At 32.9% G+C, this 16,430-nt stretch overlaps 1 pseudogene; it reads left to right on the top strand.

The window, feature by feature from the left end:
* The first annotated feature begins 384 nt into the window (after nt 1-384).
* Nucleotides 385-16,430, top strand: part of LOC127703912 (uncharacterized) — a 33,169-nt pseudogene continuing 17,123 nt past the window's right edge.

The following is a 16,430-nucleotide window of genomic DNA, read 5'->3' as shown; positions in this document are numbered from 1 at the left end:
GAAAGCAATTTGGTTAGAAAATTTTCATCGACTTTCTGTTATCTGTACAATTTTGGGCAAAAATTAAAGGAGTGTTACGTTCAATCTGATTTGTTCACTAGAAGACCTATTGACTGCGAAACAATTTTACAAAAAAGGTGATTTTATTTTAGGAAAGTATCGCAATATGGAATATTGTATTACTACTTCACCCAGATATTCTCAAAAGGGTGTACTTCCATAAATAGGTTTGAGCTTGGCACAACATTAATTACACAATAATATTGTACAACTGGGAACTATTCTTGTTTAATTGTTATATGTTATAACATTTTCAGCTTCTGATGTTGATTCTCCAAAAGATTCACCGCATGAAGACATGAAAGATGATGATCTGTATCTGTAATGATAGAGGAGGTAATATAAGTTGTGAAAACTTGAGAGTTATTGATGGGTGCTGGAAAGTGTGCCTTTCCCATTGTATGTTTGTCATGGAGATGGAAGTTCAGGGATTCCCCCTTTTGAATTTCCCAAATGTATGCACGTCCAAACCGAAACCAGGATCTGTGTTTTGTGCAGACCACTACAAAATTCTAAGACAAGAATATACTCACACAGAAAGAAGAATTTCTTTAATTCATAGGATGTAAGAGTAAGTAATATGCGCATAAGAAACCAGTTTTAAGCAGTTGCTGTAAATATGTAAGATTATTCACCTTTCTTTTCTTATTGCGGGTCAGCTTGGCAGGTGTTGACTGTTGAAGTGGTGAGGTTTTTGCAAAAACTTTATACGTTAGAATGAAAATTAAAACATGAATATATTCATAGTTCACTATCATGATAACGTCCTGGATATTGATGTAATATTTGCCGCTCTACGTTCAGAGGGCATCACCAATCAACTCAGGTCAAGCTTTTGCAGATTTTTTACTTCCCCTGAATAGGAATTTTTAAGGTAGATTCATGGTATAAATCTGCAAATTTGGAGACAGATTGGCAATTTATAGGTTAGACTGTTGATTTATAGAAAGAAAACCTGGTGATTTATTGCATTATTCAAAATGTTTAAATAAATACCAAATATTTGTGTTTTTAGAATCATTTTTTTCAACTTGGCCATTTAAGGGGAGATAACTCTTCTAGTAATTTTTTTTATACTGGACTGATAGGGAAATTTTATTTTTTTACTTGTAGCAAGAAAACAATTTCGGTGACACCATTTTTTCTTTCAATTTTCTTAAAGCATATTAAAAAACATCTCATATTTTATTTCAAAATTCTATCTAATAGATTTCTTGTTCTGCTACAAAATGTGTTTTTTCATGAACAATCTAAGCAAATTTGAACAATTTGTACGACCCGTAGCTTGAAAAATAGCATGGGACCCATACTTCTCATATTTTTGGAAAAAGCATAAAAAAAACTTTATTTTGGCAAAGTATAAAAAAAAAATCCATCTGAGGAAATATATACCTATGATCTACCTTAAGGACCATTCGGAAAAGGATTTGACTTTGGTCACTTTTTCATCAAATGCTCTACAATCTATATCTTTATCTTTGATATTTATAAAGCTAGTTGCAATAGATTTTGTCTCTTTTTCACAGGTTAACAAAGCTGTAGGATTATCTCCTGGAGAATTCACCTTTAAAATGGCCTTAAAAATTGCTGCCAAGAGAAAGCTACAAAAAGCTAAGCAGATAAGTTTACAAGCAAAGAGAAAACGTCTGGTAAAAAAAATATCGAAAAGTCGTAAAAAAGCAACTAAGGAAATTCATGAAGGTGTTACCTACTCTGCAGCTGGTGATGATGAATTAACCCAGACAACAGAAATTCCAAATAGATTGAAACTGCCAGAAAATCCCTTTACGTATGTTGGTTTTGATACCGAAACAACTGGCAGAGGGAGAAGTAGTGACATTTTGCAGATAGTAGCTGGTCATGACTTTAATGTTTATGCTCAGCCACGTTGTGAAATTTCTGACCAGGCATCTGCTGTCAATATGTTAAGATATGATAGAAGAACAAATACTATGTTCCATAGAGGTATTCCAGTAACATAAAAACCTATACATGAAGCTCTTTTGGACTTTATTGAGTATTTAAAGAAAGTCCCTCAACCCGTACTTGTAGGACACAATGCCTGTAATTTTGACATTCCAGTTATTTGCAATAGAATGGCTGAATTCAAATTATTTTCAGAATTTTCGTCTCATATTTTTGGTTTTGTTGATACTCTGAAAATTTCAAAAAGAATCTTCCAAAAGTCTGATGTTGGTAACTACAAGCAGGAAAATCTGGGTCAGTAAACTATTGACAAACTACACGTATCAAGCGCATGATGCGAAAGAAGATGTTAGAGTATTGACTACTTTATTTACAGGAAAAATACAGAAGGAAGTCCTTGATGGAGGTCTTTTCCACATATGCTTTCATAATGTGAAAAAAACATATGATGACATATTACAACAGAAATGTATGTCATTAGCAGCAGTGAAGAAGTTAGCCAGAAATGGTGTCTCTCCACTTCATCTTCAATAAGCGCATAACAGAAACTCTGGTTTAAAATTATTATTAACTGACCTGCATATTAGATTAACAAACAAGAACTTAATATCTGTGATTAGTTTTCTGGAGAAAGAAGAATGAATTTCACGTTGTTAGCATCACTTGGCGTCCGTAGTTGTCTTATTGTCATCCATTAACTTTTACAAAATTCTTCTCTGAAATTATTGGGCCATATTCCCCATTTCCATTCTCAATTTTATTTGTACTAGTAAGCATTGCGTATCAGTTTCATAACATTTATTTGAGGCAAACTAATGGAAGAAAACAAAAACAAAAAAATCAGCAATTTTTTGAATTTGAAAAGGGGGGTTTCTATAGAACAGTAAAAGTAAGGCCATCAAAATTCAAATTAGATCTGTGTTTTGTGGTAATAAGCATTGTGTATAAGTTTCAAAATATTTGGTTAAGGCAATTTTTCTATTTGTAAAGGGTCATAACTCTAGAATGGTAGAAGTGACACTTCCCAAATTTAACTTGATCAGCTTTTTGTGTTGATTAGCACTGTGTATAAGTTTCATAACATTTTTTTTTAGGAAAACTAAAGTTAGAGAATGGAAACGAAAATTCAGTAATTTTTTCTATTTGTAAAGAGGCATAATTTTAGTATGGTAACCGTGACGCTCCTCAAAATCAAACTTAATCTGTGTTTTTTGGTAATAAGCATTGTGTATAAGATTCATAAAAGCATACTAAAGTTAGAGAATGGAAACCAATTATAGGATGTACGTCCAGTCCATCTGTACGGGTTGAGGGACTTTCATTAAATACTCAATAAAGTCCAAAAGAGCATACGTGTACAGACAAGGGTAAATCTTAATGCCCCTTCCACTGCTTGGGTATGATGTTATGAGGGTGTGACAGTTATAGAAATTTGGGTATGATGTTATGAGGGTGTGACAGTCATAGGAACTTGGGTATGATGTTATGAGGGTGTGACAGTTGTAGAAACTTGGTATGATGTTATGAGGGTGTGACAATTATAGAAACTTGGGTATGATGTTATAAGGGTGTGACAGTTATAGAAACTTGGTATGATGTAATGAGGGTGTGACAGTCATAGGAACTTGGGTATGATGTTATGAGGGTGTGACAGTCATTGGAACTTTGGTATGATGTTATGAGGGTATGACAGTTATAGAAACTTGGTATGACGTCATGAGGGTGTGACAGTCATAGGAATTTGGGTATGATGTTATGAGGGTTTGACAGTCCTAGGAACTTGGGTATGATGTTATGACGGAGTGACAGTCATAGGAACTTCGGTATGATGTTATCAGTGTGTGACAGTCATAGGAACATATGTATGATGTTTATGAGGGTGTGACAGATATCGGAACTTGGGTATGATCTTATGAGGGTGTGACAGTTATAGGAAGTTGGGTATGATGTTTATGAGGGTGTGACAGTTATGGGAACTTGGGTATGATGTTTTCAGGGTGGGACAGAAATAGGAACTTGCAATTGGGTATGATGTTATAAGGTTGGAACAATTATAGGTACTTTAGTAGAATAGATATGACAGGGGTGACAGATATAGGACCATTTATATTTTTAGCTATGTAATGGATTGGGTGCAAATGAAGATTTTGGTAGTTTTGGACCTGCTTATATATATATACTATTGTAATTTTTTTTAATGTATATTGTTCATGTAAACAACATTTATTTTTAAAAGATAAAAAATAATTATACTTCAGTATCATTGTTTTTCTTTAGGTATATAAGTGTTGCATTGATCATTCAAATGAAGGGGTAGGCCATAGTGCTACGTTTGAGAAAACAAAATGACAAGATCCCCTAAACAAGTTTTATGGTTGTCCTTTACTTCTGAAAGTTGGAAAATTTTTCACTGTATAAAATTCCATCTAAATTTGCATAAATACTGTAATCACTGAACAACACAATCACCAACAGATCTAAATCAAGGAGCAAATGTGAAAAAAGACAGATACAAATGTACATGCCAATCACACAAAAACACCACAAATCACATAATGGGGTATACAAAACAGATATCCAGAAGTGAACTTGATTGAACTGATTTTAATTTATTAAATTATGTGAAAGATTTTCATATTACAGGTCTACATAACCACATTAGTTATTTTATATAAGAACAATACATATACAGTTGGTTTGTGTTCCCTGCTCATCTTCTGTTTCGTCTATCCTCATGTATAGGAGCATGCAGTTTGTTTGTTATGTCAAAAAGACTCCAAATCTGAACATGGTGTAACAATTGGACAAATCATACCAGAAATTTATCTTTTTCATGCAGGGCTTTTTTCTGCTTATTCATTAATATTTTTATAATATTTGTTTATGTCTAGATTGAAATGAATGGAATAAACACGGCTGCTGTACATGACTTTCATAGTCAAAACTTATGTCTTTTCATCCAATTGCTTCATACAAACAATTTACCAAACATTGGACAATAAAGAAATACTGGTTACTCTCATTGGCAATCATAATGTTATTCTATAATTTAAAATATAACAGTTTGAAGCACGGAAAAAAATATTTGTTTTCTTCAAAATGAGATACTTGTTCATGTAATACAAAGTTTGACCAAAGTTCAATAACTCCCCTACCGGCAGATAGATTTGAGCATAAAAGGTAAGTTAATCACTGTTTTCTCTCATTGGTTATGATAAATCATAAAGTGTTACAAGACAGAATGATTCTTTGAAAAAAGAAGCTATCAAATATGACTTTGACCTCGAAATCTTCTTTGAAGATCCACAAAACAACCCATTTTTGCGTTTTACCGAGATGACATGACGAAGGTATAACGACCATTTCTGTGAAAACGAGTTCGGTGACATATTAATTTTATCAGCTCATTAAACTAAAAATACTAAAATCCCTAAGTTCTCAGTTTTTTACAAAAACGGTGGACCGGGAAACAGGATTTTTTTGGCTTTTTGTTGCCATGGCAACGGTTTTATTTTAACCAACAAATTTTGTTTTTGATATAGTACTTTTTTGTGAACTTTTGATTTGAAATTTATTATTAATGAAGGGACAACAATTGTTTATACATATTTTATTCAGTTTTATTTGCTTATTGTCACTTGCCTACATTATTGAATCCGTAGAGTGCAAATAAATTTTTCCCTAAAAAATGTCAAAAAATCGAAATTTTGAGCTTTTCTCACCAAAAAAACGGGACGGGCGACATTAAATTGTCTGGTACTCCTCCCTGAACAAAATGATATATCATATTAGTATAATATCACTTAAGAAAAAAATCCACGTATCATGCAAACCTTACCTTAAGGCTTCATCTCACACAATTATCTGTAAAAAGATTTCGATTTACGGTGAATTCTAATACAATTATCTAAAAAAAAAGTTATCGATCTAAGGTTGAAACTGTAACAATAGTAAAACAAATTGTCGAATATATTGGTTGAATCATGTAAAATAGGATAAAATTATCAATAACGAAAGTGGCCGGTATGAGGTTACATCAAATACAATTATCTATAATAGATTGAGTGATTTTTGGTTGCTTAAAGTCCAGTGGCAAATATTTCATGCATGTTCAGGACGAGAACAAGATAACAATAAATACAATAGGTACGTTTTGTAATAATAGAGGCCATCGGGAATGATGGTCGGGGAAATTTGGACTGTCACAAGAAAATGAGGGTAAATTGGATATGGACAGAAGTTTTGCCTAGCAACAGGCTACCTACGGACCCCTCAAAGAGTTGTTGCAAGGGTTCTAAACGTGCAAAGAGCGTGGCACTCTCTTTACACGAGGCATCTGATTAAACGTCCCATTCTGACCGGACGTGGCTGCAAACTTGATACATCCCGCACAGACAAACGGACGGCCTACTTTGGCAAGCTTTTTATTGCCGGTCGGGAGAAGACCAAGTGACCATATTTCGTTTCCCAGTCACCCTTGGGGGTATCTTTAATTTAATGTAAAATTTAATACATTATTTATCAAAAGTGGACGAATCTTGCAAATGTAAAGGAATTATCAATAAAGAAAAAAGCGGATTGAGGGTAACATCTTATACGATATTTAGAAAAAATAATTATCGATTTAAGGTTACGTCTAATACAACTATCTATAAAAATTGATCGAATTCATTGTAAAATATGGTAAAATAATCAATAAATAAAGTGATATATTTAAGGTGACATCTTAAACAATTATCTATAATGAATGGTTTAATCTTGTTAAATGTAATATATTTAATATTAAATGACTATTTCATATAATATCTCAAGCATAATAACAGCATTGACGTTTTTTCAAAATGTGGCGATTCTAGTACAGCGGCTACAAGCATATTTCAGACGAATAGTGCACATCCTGCTACAAGCATGAAATTTGGCATAGATCTACTTCAGCTATTACTCTTTTAATTCAAATAGGGAGGCATTTGAAAAAAAGTCTCACTTCCTGTAAAATCCAAAATGGCGGACATCATACTTAAATCAGCCCTATATCAAAGGCTAGTATGTGAACAAAGGTGTTATTATCATGCTACTATCATACAATTTTGTACAAACCTTTGTTATGTACTACTGTTGGATATATTATATTGATTAGATGTCTTCAAAAACCCTACTTCCGGTAAAATCTAATATGGCGGACATTGTACTAAAATGAACGTTTTTTAGGCAGGGTAATTGCAATGTGTTTTAAAGTATTGCTACTATCATAATATTGTGAAGGAACCTTTCTTTGGTGCTTCTCATGGATAAAATATATAGGACATGTGTCTTTAAAAACCCCTACTTCCAGTAAAATCTAATATGGCGGAAATAGAAATATCGATTTTTTATTTTAACATTTACCTTTTTTTCAAAATGTAAAAAAAAATGTTTTTTGTGCTGGTCATTATACTTTTGGCTTTAAGTTAAACTCAAAACCACTAATTCTCTATTATTTTTTAAATGTTTTAATACAAAGTTTAAACAATATGGCGTAAATTTCAAAGATGAGTCCTCAATCCATATCCTAGATGTAGATTTTTGGATATATTGATTAAAACAAAATAAAGTCACTAAAGTACTAGTTAGTTTTCTCATTTGAATTGTTTTACATTGTCATTTCGGGGCCTTGTATAGCTGACTATGCGTTATGGGCTTTGCTCATTGTGGAAGGCCGTACAGTGACCTATAGTTCTTTATTTCAGTGTCATTTGGTCTCTTGTGGAGAGTTGTCTTATTGGCAATCACAACTTCTTTTAATATAAAACATTTTTAAAATTACTACTTTTTGGACACAAACACATGTTTATTCACATTCACCACCACAAGCACACAAAGCAGTGCACGGGAGACCCAATTTTCCACATTTACAACGACTGCGTCATCTTTTCTTACCTCCACAATGTACAAACTCCTGACAAGATGATGAGGCTTCAGAAAGAGTTTTTTTAAAAGGGTTCCTATGGATTCTCTTTGTTTTTTCGCTATCCATTAGCGCCTGGACTGGGTAGCATAAGAGCCAATTCCAAGCTCGTCCCCCTTAACACCCGCCTTAATATATTACACGTTTTACATGCTGGAAAAGTCTAGACCAAGTTGAGGGAATAGCCTCAGTTAGCCTTCCCTTTTGCGCAAATAGTTATTTTCTTGCTTCGTTAACCCCATCTGATAAGTTTGTGCGATCTTACAGTAAAACCACGGTGATTTATGCTGTTCAATCATCATTCTAATGTTGAAGTCACATCTTCAAATGACATCAATGTCTCCCACGCAGTCTTTTTTTTCCTTTTCAAGCATACAGAGAACTGTATCACAACCGGTAAAGGCATGGATCACAAGATTGATTGATTGACTGTTGGTTGCTTAACGTCCAGTGGCAAATATTTCATGCATATTCAGGACGAGAACAAATTAACAATAAATACGATAGGTAGGTCCTGTAATGTAGGCCGTCCGGGAAGAAGGTCGGGGAAATTTAGACTGCCACTGGAAAATGAGGGTAAATTGGGTAGGAACAGAAATTTTGCCTTGCAACAGGTCACCTACGGACCCCTCAAAGAGTTGTTGCAAGGGTTCTTCGCGTGCAGAGAGCGTGGCACTTTCTCTACACGAGGCATCGGATTTAACGTCCCCATTCTGACCGGACGTGGCTGCGTACTTGTACATCCTGCACAGCCAAACGGACGCCCCACTTTGGCAAGGGTTCTACTGCCGGTCGGAAGAAGACCTGTAGTGACCATATTTCTATTCCCCAGTCACCCTTGGGGACTGGATCACAAGAAATGTGTGTGATCACTCATTACCTAGTGCATTTGAAATGTCATGGAAAGATATTTATCCAAAGCTGTTTGCCCTCCAAAACATATTAAGCTTACCTCTATGTCACGGAATAGCGAAACAGTAATGACAGCATCAACAGTAACGACTGTTCGAATCATTGCATTCAGACACATGCACCATGATTCTAGTATCAGCCTCCTAATGTGAACATGGTGCTGAATCATAGGCATTTGTTGCTACAACATGTTGCATGTGTCTGATGCAATCTGATTAGAACAGTTGATACTGATGTTGCTGTCATTGTTGTTTCGGTATTCCGTGACATAGGGACAGACGAACTTTGGCTTGCGTTTGGGAGTGGGAAAAGCATTAGATATATCTATCCATGACCTTTCAAATGCACTAGGCATTGAGCGATTACACGTTTGCTGGAAAAGGAAAAAAGACTGCGTTGGAGACATGGATGGCGTTTGAAGATGTGACTTTAGCATTTAGAATGATGATTGATCAGCCAACATCACCAGATATGGATTTGATAATGTCATTGATAGAACGATACATGGTTTTACTGTAAGATCGAACAAACTTATCAGATGGGTTAACGAAGCAAGAAAACATGTTTTTTGGAAGAGGAGACTAATTTAGGCTATTCCCACGACTCGGTCTAGTCTTTTCCAGCATGTAAAACGTGCAATATACCATGGCAGGTGTGAATGAGTAACAAGCTTGGACATGGGTCCTATGCTAACTAGTCCAGATGCTTATGAATAGCAAAGGGACAAATATGATCCATGGGAACCCTTTTGGACAACTCTTTATGAGGCCTCTTCATCTTGTCAGGAGCTTGTACATTATGGATGTAAGAAAGCATGCCAAGGTCTTTGTAAATGTGGAAAATCAGGTCTCTCGTGCACTGCTTTGTGTACTTGTGATTGTTTAGAAATAAAATCAGTTACGGATATCAATATTTCCAGTTACGTATATCATTGACAAATAATAAACTTCAGTTACCCATATCATCACGATATTTACGATGGCTGTTTTCTCCATTTAGCGGTTGAATTATGAAAAAAACCACTTAGTTATAGTATTTCAGTTTCAAATTTATTAATACGTTAAAAAAAGATACGAAATACCGAAGAATAATACATTATTATTACAAAGTTGACAAAAGAAATATTGACGAGAAACATCGTCCGCAATCTTTGGAGATACGTAACTGCAGTTACGGAGATCACATTTACACCAGTGAGGTAGTTTGAAATAATACCATTCATGTTTTAAATACAGTGGGATTCAAACCCCTATCTCGTGATTTAAAGTCAGCGCTCTAATCAATTGAGTCCAAGAAGATCTATCTTAACTCAACAAGTTAGATTACTGTCGTGGTCCTCAATCCTTTTGTTGACTGGGGGACTATAAGAATGAAGTCACGATTTATATCTATCAACTTTTTACAGCAATTGACAAAACAACATGTATGACAGACGACACTAAGTGTTCGCCGCCGACAAGAATAGGAAAAGTATACAGTCCCGTTAAAATGCTTAAAACATGCTAAGTTATGTCTTACATTTCCGGTCACCAGAAATACCAAATAGAGGTATATAACATCCCCCGCCCAAAAGTAAAATTTGAAACCTAATCTAAAAAAAAAAAACAGGCTCTCAAGAGCCTGAATTGCTCACCTGTAATTCTTTGCTTAAATCTGTTTTCAATGATTGTTTAGCTTTTCTATGTATATATAAATGTGTGCTTGAAAATAAATATTCTTTGTATCTGTAATTTATGTCTTCAAAGGTAAACAAAAAAAATGCATTTTACCCCTAAGTTCTTATTGAGCCAAAGTCGCTATTTTTCTTATGTAAAAGAAAATAAAACACAAACTTTATACTAGACCCTTATGTTCTACTTTTAGTCAACGCAGCCATGTTTTTTTAAGAAACCGAAAATAAAACACAAAATTTATTTTAGATACCCTAAGAATCATTCAGGTTAAGTTTGATTAGAATTGGTTCAGTAGTTTCAGAGGAGAAGATCTTTGAAATAGTTTACACCGGACGGACGACGATGACAGACGCCAAATGATGGCAAAAGCTCACATTTACTAAATGAGAGCTAAAAACAGGGGGAAAGTGTATACATGATATATAATAGTTAAGTAACAATAAGCCAGTTAATGTCATAGTAAAGATTAATATCAGGTGTCTGGAAAATAGTCACTAAACTGGACTATTATATACATTCTGACATGACATTTCACATACATGTATCTAGAAAAAACATCCCAATTGAACGCCTCTTCTTAATTTGTTTCGGATGTTGCAATTTCTTTATAATGCTTTTTCTTTCTATAATACGTTGATTTGGCATTTCTGGCCATATAAACATTTCATGTTGATTTTTTTTCATAAAAGAAACATACACATCTTCTTCTGCTATACTTATGACCTGGAACGAAAATATAATCAATTTTGTTGGATTTTAAAATTAAGTATGTAATAAAAAGAAAAAAAACAACTTTAGAATGCAATCATTTTTCTATATTTATGAAAGGTCAAATCAGGTTCAAATAGAAATAACTGCAATTTATATGTTTCATGTTTCTATGGACAAGGGTATAAGTAAATGTTTGCTGGAATTGGATTATGGACACAGCTTGTAACAAAAAAGCATCTGAAGAGTAAAGTTGGTTACTTGGCTTGCTTTTTAATTCTTTCATGAAAGAATGTACCCAATTCAAGCGAGAATGATTCACAATGAGGTTTCATGCATATTCTTATTTTCCTTGTCAGAGATTTATAAAGATACAAAATGGTATAAATTGTTGAATATCAGGATCTGTTACTTTTAAAATATTTTTCTTAAACACTATTTTATTCTATTATTAATACTTTGCTATTTATTTCAATTAATCTACAATCGGCAATCTTGTTTTAGCTATGGATCAATTTAAGGAGGCTCGCGGGTACAAAAAATTCGGCGAAAAATTAAACATTTGTTTTTTTCATTACAAATTTTATTTATTACTCTTTAAGTTATTACTTTATGATATGGTACAAAAATCAACCAAAATATATTAATATAAATATTATTAATTAGTATAATCTAACTAATATGATCCGTTCAGGGATAGTCACATGTTAAACTATATTTTCTAAGGTAGACTGAAAAATTTCAACAATTTCAACACAACTATCCGTTTTAGTTGACTTATTTGGCCTAGAATTTTCCTTATCACCATCGTTGATGGTTGAGAAAAACACTGAAATCAGATCTAAATTTAAGGTAGTTCAGGGGTATAGAAAAAAAAATGACATAATGATATACTTCGCCAAAATGAAGATTTTACTATGCTTTTTACAAAAAAATAATAAAAAGTATGGGTCACCGCGCTATTTTTCAAGGTACGAGTCGTTCAAATTTGCCAAAATTTGCTTAGATTGTTCATGAAAAAACACATTTTTGTGCATAAAAAGAAATGTATAAGACAGAATTTTGAAATAAAATATGAGAAGATAGGTTTTATAATAAGTTTTAAGAAAATAGAAAGAAAAAATGGTGTCACCGAACTTGTTTTCTTGCTACAAGTAAAAAATGAAAATTTCCCTATATGTCCAGTATAAATTTTGTACTAAAAGAGTTATCTCCCCTTAAATGGCTTATTTGATTGATTGATTGATTGATTGTTGGTTGCTTTACGCCGCATTAGCACAACAAGGCTATATCGCGGCGAGAGCTAATTCGAATATTTTTTACAATTTAAAGCATATTCTTAAAATCAGACAAAAGGCCCTTCAATAAACTAAAATTCTAAATTAAAGCAAATTGATTATTTACAAATAAAAATGTTCATTAAGATAACGTGATAAAATTTAAAATCGTTTTAAATATAATAACATTTTTATATTTTAGAATATATTCCAAGTTCTTTTAAGAATGAAACAATATTTGTAAATGTAACATTATTAAATAAATCATACATATTATTGACATTGAAATGTTTCTTACGAATATCAGCAAAGTCAATACAATTAATTAAAACATGTTTAACAGTATACTTGCAGTTACAAGGTATACATTGTGGTTCTACTTCATTTTTTAAAAGATATTCGTGTGTTATTCTAGTATGACCAATACGACATCTAGAAATAACACACTGATCTTTTCTGCACATAAAATTATTGAAAGGTTTACCTAAATTAGGTTTCATTTCATATAATTTATTATCATCTTTTTTGCTCCATTCATTTTTCAATATATTAAAAACATATTCTCTAATATTAGATTTAAAATCGGTATATGGTATATCACAGTTAGATAAAGGGTCACCCAGGGCATTCTTTGCCTCAAGGTCTACAGCTGTGTTTCCAAGGATTCCAACATGACTCGACACCCATAGAAATATTATTTCTTTAAGAAGAATTTTTAAATTCCTCATTACATATAAAATTTTGAGAATTGTTGGGTTTTTAATTTTAGTATTTTGTATAGCTTGTAAGCATTAAAGTGATCAGAACATATAGTAAATTTGGATTTATCTGAAGAAGCAATAAATTTCAAAGCCAAAATTATTGCTTCTGCTTCAGCAGTAAAGATCGATGCATCAGATGGCAAACGGAGAGTTGCAGCTCTGTCCCTGAAGACAGCAGCAGATGCAACTCGGTCACCATCTTTTAATCCATCAGTATAGACAGTTGAAAAATCTGAATAATTGGCTTTGATTTCAGCATAGATTGATTGATTGATTGTTGGTTGCTTAACGTCCAGTGGCAAATATTTCATGCATATTCAGGACGAGAACAAGTTCACAATAAATACAATAGGTAGGATCTGTAATAGATTAAGGGATTAAGGTCGGAGAAATTTAGACTGCCACGGGAAATGAGGGTATATTGGATAGGGACAGAAATTTAGCCTTGCAACAGGCCACCTACGGACCCCTCAAAGAGTTGTTGCAAGGGTTCTTAACGTGCAAAGAACGTGGCACTCTCTTTACACGAGGCATCGGATTTAACGTCCCCATTCTGACCGGACGTGACTGCGAACTTGTACATCCCGCACAGCCAAACGGACGCCCCACTTTAGCGAGGGTTTTACCGCCGGTCGGAGGAAGACCAATGGTGACCATATTTCTATTCCCCAGTCACCCTTGGGGGGGATTTCAGCATAGTGTTGCTGAATTAAAAGAGGATTTGTTTCATTTTTATTGTATTCACGGAGATCAAATATCATTTTTGGTTTGGGAAGTTCCAATGGAGGACATTTGCAAGTTTCAACTTGAGCAACAGATTTTAAATCAAAAGAAGCTAAATGTGGTTTTAAACGTATACCCAACGGAGGAATTTTATTTTCATGATGATTGATTGATTGTTGGTTGCTTTACGCCGCATTAGCACAACAAGGCTATATCGCGGCGAGAGCTAATTCGAATATTTTTTACAATTTAAAGCATATTCCTAAAATCAGACAAAAGGCCCTTCAATAAACTAAAATTCTAGATTAAAACAAATTGATTATTTACAAATAAAAATGAACATTAAATAACGTGATATAATTTAAAATCGTTTTAAATATAATAAAACTTTTATATTTTAGAATATATTCCAACTTCTTTTAAGAATGAAACAATATTTGTAAATGGAACATTATTAAATAAATCATACATATTATTAACATTAAAATGCTTCTTACGAATATCAGCAAAGTCAATACAATTGATTAAAACATGTTTTATAGTATACTTGCAGTTACAAGGTATACATTGTGGTTCTACTTCATTTTTTAAAAGATATTCGTGTGTTATTGTAGTATGACCAATACGACATCTAGAAATAACACACTGATCTTTTCTGCACATAACATTATTGAAAGGTTTACCTAAATTAGGTTTAATTTCATGTAATTTATTATCATCTTTTTTACTCCTTCATTTTTCAATATATTAAAAACATATTCTCTAATATTAGATTTAAAATCGGTATATGGTATATCACAGTTAGATAAAGGGTAACCCAGGGCATTCTTTGCCTCAAGATCTACAGCTGTGTTTCCAAGAATTCCAACATGACTCGGCACCCATAGAAATAATATTTCTTTACGAAGAATTTTTAAATTCCTCATTACATATAAAATTTTGAGAATTACTGGGTTTTTAATTGTAGTATTTTGTATAGCATGTAAGCATGAAAGTGAATCAGAACATATAATAAATTTGGATTTATCTGAAGAAGCAATAAATTTTAAAGCCAAAATTATTGCTTCTGCTTCAGCAGTAAAGATCGATGCATCAGACGGCAAACGGAGAGTTGCAGCTCTGTCCCTGAAGACAGCAGCAGATGCAACTCTGTCACCATCTTTTGATCCATCAGTATAGACAGTTGATTGATTGATTGATTGTTGTTTGCTTTACGCCGCATTAGCACAGAAAGGCTATATCGCGGCGAGAGCTAATTCGAATATTATAACAATTTAAGGTATATTTTTAAAATCAGACAAAAGGTCTTTCAATAAACTAAAATTCTAGACTAAAGCAAATTGATTATTTACAAATAAAAATCAACACTAAGATAACGTGATAAAAATTAAAATCGTTTTAAATATAACAACATTTTTATATTTTATAATATATTCCAATTTCTTTTAAGAATGAAACAATATTTGTAAATTGAATATTATTAAATAAATCATACATATTATTGACATTGAAATGCTTCTTCCGAATATCAGCAAAGTCAATACAATAAATTAAAACATGTTTAATAGTATACTTGCAGTTACAAGGTATACATTGTGGTTCTACTTCATTTTTTAAAAGATATTCGTGTGTTATTCTAGATGACCAATACGACATCTAGAAATAACACACTGATCTTTTCTGCACATAAAATTATTGAAAGGTTTACATAAATTAGGTTTAATTTCATGTAATTTATTACCATCTTTTTTACTCCATTCCTTTTTCAATATATTAAAAACATATTCTCGAATATTAGATTTAAAATCGGTATATGGTATATCACAGTTAGATAAAGGGTCACCCAGGGCATTCTTTGCCTCAAGGTCTACAGCTGTGTTTCCAAGGATTCCAACGTGACTCGGCACCCATAGAAATAATATTTCTTTAAGAAGAATTTTTAAATTCCTCATTACATATAAAATTTTGAGAATTGTTGGGTTTTTAATTTTAGTATTTTGTATAGCTTGTAAGCATGAAAGTGAATCAGAACATATAATAAATTTGGATTTATCTGAAGAAGCAATAAATTTCATAGCCAAAATTATTGCTTCTGCTTCAGCAGTAAAGATCGATGCATCAGATGGCAAACGGAGAGTTGCAGCTCTGTCCCTGAAGACAGCAGCAGATGCAACTCTGTCACCATCTTTTGATCCATCAGTATAGACAGTTGAAAAATCTGAATAATTGGCTTTGATTTCAGCATAGTGTTGCTGAATTGATTGATTGATTGATTGTTGGTTGCTTTACGCCGCATTAGCACAACAAGGCTATATCGCGGCGAGAGCTAATTCGAATATTTTTTACAATTTAAAGCATATTCTTAAAATCAGACAAAAGGTCCTTCAATAAACTAAAATTCTAGATTAAAGCAAATTGATTATTTACAAATAAAAATGAACATTAA

The sequence above is a fragment of the Mytilus californianus genome, unplaced genomic scaffold (genome assembly GCF_021869535.1).
Source record: "Mytilus californianus isolate M0D057914Y unplaced genomic scaffold, xbMytCali1.0.p SCAF_55, whole genome shotgun sequence".
Classification (NCBI taxonomy): domain Eukaryota; kingdom Metazoa; phylum Mollusca; class Bivalvia; order Mytilida; family Mytilidae; genus Mytilus; species Mytilus californianus.
This window is presented reverse-complemented; position numbering and strand designations above follow the sequence as displayed.